The sequence below is a fragment of the Oncorhynchus keta genome, unplaced genomic scaffold (genome assembly GCF_023373465.1).
Source record: "Oncorhynchus keta strain PuntledgeMale-10-30-2019 unplaced genomic scaffold, Oket_V2 Un_contig_4568_pilon_pilon, whole genome shotgun sequence".
NCBI lineage: Eukaryota > Metazoa > Chordata > Actinopteri > Salmoniformes > Salmonidae > Oncorhynchus > Oncorhynchus keta.
This window is the reverse complement of record NW_026287848.1, coordinates 141,917-147,500: the sequence shown is the minus strand read 5'-3', so window position 1 is coordinate 147,500 and position 5,584 is coordinate 141,917.

The window sequence follows — 5,584 nt, the reverse complement described above, 5'->3', positions numbered from 1 at the left end:
TGGTGTGGTCCTACCCCCAGTTACAGAATGGTGTGGACCTACCCCCAGTTACAGAATGGTGTGGTCCTACCCCCAGTTACAGAATGGTGTGGTCCTACCCCCAGTTACAGAATGGTGTGGTCCTACCCCCAGTTACAGAATGGTGTGGTCCTACCCCCAGTTACAGAATGGTGTGGTCCTACCCCCAGTTACAGAATGGTGTGGTCCTACCCCCAGTTACAGAATGGTGTGGTCCTACCCCCAGTTACAGAATGGTGTGGTCCTACCCCCAGTTACAGAATGGTGTGGACCTACCCCCAGTTACAGAATGGTGTGGTCCTACCCCCAGTTACAGAATGGTGTGGTCCTACCCCCAGTTACAGAATGGTGTGGTCCTACCCCAGTTACAGAATGGTGTGGTCCTACCCCAGTTACAGAATGGTGTGGTCCTACCCCCAGTTACAGAATGGTGTGGTCCTACCCCAGTTACAGAATGGTGTGGTCCTACCCCCAGTTACAGAATGGTGTGGTCCTACCCCAGTTACAGAATGGTGTGGTCCTACCCCCAGTTACAGAATGGTGTGGTCCTACCCCCAGTTACAGAATGGTGTGGACCTACCCCAGTTACAGAATGGTGTGGTCCTACCCCCAGTTACAGAATGGTGTGGTCCTACCCCAGTTACAGAATGGTGTGGTCCTACCCCAGTTACAGAATGGTGTGGTCCTACCCCAGTTACAGAATGGTGTGGTCCTACCCCCAGTTACAGAATGGTGTGGTCCTACCCCCAGTTACAGAATGGTGTGGTCCTAGTTACAGAATGGTGTGGTCCTACCCCAGTTACAGAATGGTGTGGTCCTACCCCAGTTACAGAATGGTGTGGACCTACCCCAGTTACAGAATGGTGTGGTCCTACCCCAGTTACAGAATGGTGTGGTCCTACCCCGTTACAGAATGGTGTGGTCCTACCCCCAGTTACAGAATGGTGTGGTCCTACCCCCAGTTACAGAATGGTGTGGACCTACCCCCAGTTACAGAATGGTGTGGGCCTACCCCCAGTTACAGAATGGTGTGGGCCTACCCCCAGTTACAGAATGGTGTGGGCCTACCCGGAATGGTGTGGGTCTACCCCAGTTACAGAATGGTGTGGGTCTACCCCAGTTATAGAATGGTGTGGGTTACAGAATGGTGTGGACCTACCCCCAGTTACAGAATGGTGTGGTCCTACCCCCAGTTACAGAATGGTGTGGTCCTACCCCAGTTACAGAATGGTGTGGGTCTACCCCAGTTACAGAATGGTGTGGGTCTACCCCAGTTACAGAATGGTGTGGGCCTACCCCCAGTTACAGAATGGTGTGGGTTACAGAATGGTGTGGACCTACCCCCAGTTACAGAATGGTGTGGGTCTACCCCCAGTTACAGAATGGTGTGGTCCTACCCCAGTTACAGAATGGTGTGGTCCTACCCCCAGTTACAGAATGGTGTGGTCCTACCCCCAGTTACAGAATGGTGTGGGCCTACCCCAGTTACAGAATGGTGTGGTCCTACCCCCAGTTAAAGAATGGTGTGGACCTACCCCAGTTACAGAATGGTGTGGGCCTACCCCAGTTACAGAATGGTGTGGGCCTACCCCAGTTACAGAATGGTGTGGACCTACCCCAGTTACAGAATGGTGTGGACCTACCCCAGTTACAGAATGGTGTGGACCTACCCCCAGTTACAGAATGGTGTGGGCCTACCCGCAGTTACAGAATGGTGTGGGTCCTACCCCCAGTTACAGAATGGTGTGGGTCTACCCCAGTTACAGAATGGTGTGGGTCTACCCCCAGTTACAGAATGGTGTGGGTCCTACCCCCAGTTACAGAATGGTGTGGGTTACAGATGGTGTGGACCTACCCCAGTTACAGAATGGTGTGGTCCTACCCCCAGTTACAGAATGGTGTGGTCCTACCCCCAGTTACAGAATGGTGTGGTCCTACCCCCAGTTACAGAATGGTGTGGTCCTACCCCCAGTTACAGAATGGTGTGGTCCTACCCCCAGTTACAGAATGGTGTGGTCCTACCCCCAGTTACAGAATGGTGTGGTCCTACCCCAGTTACAGAATGGTGTGGTCCTACCCCCAGTTACAGAATGGTGTGGTCCTACCCCCAGTTACAGAATGGTGTGGACCTACCCCCAGTTACAGAATGGTGTGGTCCTACCCCCAGTTACAGAATGGTGTGGTCCTACCCCCAGTTACAGAATGGTGTGGTCCTACCCCCAGTTACAGAATGGTGTGGTCCTACCCCCAGTTACAGAATGGTGTGGACCTACCCCCAGTTACAGAATGGTGTGGGCCTACCCCCAGTTACAGAATGGTGTGGGCCTACCCCCAGTTACAGAATGGTGTGGGCCTACCCGCAGTTACAGAATGGTGTGGGTCTACCCCCAGTTACAGAATGGTGTGGGTCTACCCCCAGTTATAGAATGGTGTGGGTTACAGAATGGTGTGGACCTACCCCCAGTTACAGAATGGTGTGGTCCTACCCCCAGTTACAGAATGGTGTGGGTCTACCCCCAGTTACAGAATGGTGTGGGTCTACCCCCAGTTACAGAATGGTGTGGGTCTACCCCCAGTTACAGAATGGTGTGGGCCTACCCCCAGTTACAGAATGGTGTGGGTTACATAATGGTGTGGACCTACCCCCAGTTACAGAATGGTGTGGGTCTACCCCCAGTTACAGAATGGTGTGGTCCTACCCCCAGTTACAGAATGGTGTGGTCCTACCCCCAGTTACAGAATGGTGTGGTCCTACCCCCAGTTACAGAATGGTGTGGGCCTACCCCAACTACAGAATGGTGTGGTCCTACCCCCAGTTACAGAATGGTGTGGACCTACCCCCAGTTACAGAATGGTGTGGGCCTACCCCCAGTTACAGAATGGTGTGGGCCTACCCCCAGTTACAGAATGGTGTGGACCTACCCCCAGTTACAGAATGGTGTGGTCCTACCCCCAGTTACAGAATGGTGTGGACCTACCCCCAGTTACAGAATGGTGTGGGCCTACCCGCAGTTACAGAATGGTGTGGGTCTACCCGCAGTTACAGAATGGTGTGGGTCTACCCCCAGTTACAGAATGGTGTGGGTCTACCCCCAGTTACAGAATGGTGTGGGTCTACCCCCAGTTATAGAATGGTGTGGGTTACAGAATGGTGTGGACCTACCCCCAGTTACAGAATGGTGTGGTCCTACCCCCAGTTACAGAATGGTGTGGACCTACCCCCAGTTACAGAATGGTGTGGGCGTATACCGGTCATTAGACCGCTGATTGGCCAGTTCATTCTCCTTTAGGAGGATGACATCATCCTATATGAGGAAGTAGCAAGCCAACGGTCTCTTTGGTTCTGAAGTGTTTTCTCTCTTTCCTGAGTTCTGATTTAATCACAAAATACAAGTATAGGATTAAATCAGCAACGTTACGAGTTAACAGAATATTAACTTTTTAAAACAAGTGAGATTGTCACTGGACGGTTAGTTTTTATATAAATCAGCAAGAGACACTGATGTCATAAGGTGAATGCACCAATTTGTAAGTCGCTCTGGATAAGAGCGTCTGCTAAATGACTTAAATGTAATGTAAATGTAGACACGGATCACTGAAAGACCTGACCTGACACAACAAAGATATAGTGTGTGTGTGTGTGTGTGTGTGTGTGTGTGTGTGTGTGTGTGTGTGTGTGTGTGTGTGTGTGTGTGTGTGTGTGTGTGTGTGTGTGTGTGTGTGTGTGTGTGTGTAGACAGTGCTAGACAGAACAATTGTAAAGTATTCTGTCTCCATTCAGACGGGTTCTGAACATAACATGTGTGTGAGATAGAGATCATCAGTGGTTCTTCAGTTGTCATTAGTTACATGGAACACATCAACATATAAACACACACATCAACAGCTACTTCTGGTACTTCAAATAAATATTTATAACTAACCAGCCAGCTTGCAACCGAGAGAGAGGGGGGAGGGAGAGAGACAGAGACAGAAAGAGAGAGAGAGACCGAGAGAGAGGGGGAGGAGAGAGAGACCGAGAGAGAGGGGGAGGGAGAGAGAGACCGAGAGAGAGGGGGAGGGAGAGAGAGACCGAGAGAGAGGGAGACAGAGAGAGAGAGAGAGAGAGAGAGAGAGAGAGAGAGAGAGACCGAGAGAGAGGGGGGAGGGAGAGAGACAGAGACAGAAAGAGAGAGAGAGACCGAGAGAGAGGGGGGAGGGAGAGAGACAGAGACAGAAAGAGAGAGAGAGACCGAGAGAGAGGGGGGAGGGAGAGAGAGACCGAGAGAGAGGGGGAGGGAGAGAGAGACCGAGAGAGAGGGAGACAGAGAGAGCGAGACAGAGAGAGCGAGACAGAGAGAGCGATTGAGAGAGACCGAGACCGAGAAGGGGAGAGAGAGAGAGCGACAGAAAGAGAGAGAGAGGGAGGAGAGAGGGAGGAGAGAGGGAGAGAGAGACAGAGAGAGAAAGAGCGACAGAGTGACAGAGAGACAGAAAGAGAGAGAGGGACCGAGGGAGAGGAAAGGTGGGTGAGGCAGAGTGAAGAGAGGAGAAATTGTAAAATGAGGGAAAGGAGAGAAATATGAAGAAAGTAGGAGACACACAGAAACACACAGAGACACACAGAGAGACACACAGAGACATACACAGAGACACACACAGAGACAGACACAGAGACACACACAGAGACACACACAGACATACACACAGAGACATACAGAGAGACACACAGAGACAGACACAGAGACAGACACAGAGACACACACAGAGACACACACACAGAGACACACACAGAGACACACACAGAGACACACACAGAGACACACACAGAGACACACACAGAGACACACACAGAGACAGACACAGACACAGAGACACACACAGAGACAGACACAGAGACAGCAGCAGTGGCTACAGGTCTCATAAAGGACCTGTTCAGTGTTTCCTGATTGATTTTCCAAAAACAGGTCATTAGTATGTTAAAAAAAGCAGCTGTTCTGTGTTGGAATGGTGTGGACCTACCCCCAGTTACAGAATGGTGTGGACCTACCCCCAGTTACAGAATGGTGTGGTCCTACCCCCAGTTACAGAATGGTGTGGTCCTACCCCCAGTTACAGAATGGTGTGGTCCTACCCCCAGTTACAGAATGGTGTGGTCCTACCCCCAGTTACAGAATGGTGTAGTCCTACCCCCAGTTACAGAATGGTGTGGTCCTACCCCAGTTACAGAATGGTGTGGTCCTACCCCAGTTACAGAATGGCGTGGTCCTACCCCCAGTTACAGAATGGTGTGGTCCTACTCCCAGTTACAGAATGGTGTGGTCCTACCCCCAATTACAGAATGGTGTGGTCCTACCCCCAGTTACAGAATGGTGTGGACCCACCCCCAGTTACAGAATGGTGTGGTCCTACCCCCAGTTACAGAATGGTGTGGTCCTACCCCCAGTTACAGAATGGTGTAGTCCTACCCCCAGTTACAGAATGGTGTGGTCCTACCCCCAGTTACAGAATGGTGTGGTCCTACCCCCAGTTACAGAATGGTGTGGTCCTACCCCCAGTTACAGAATGGCGTAGTCCTACCCCCAGT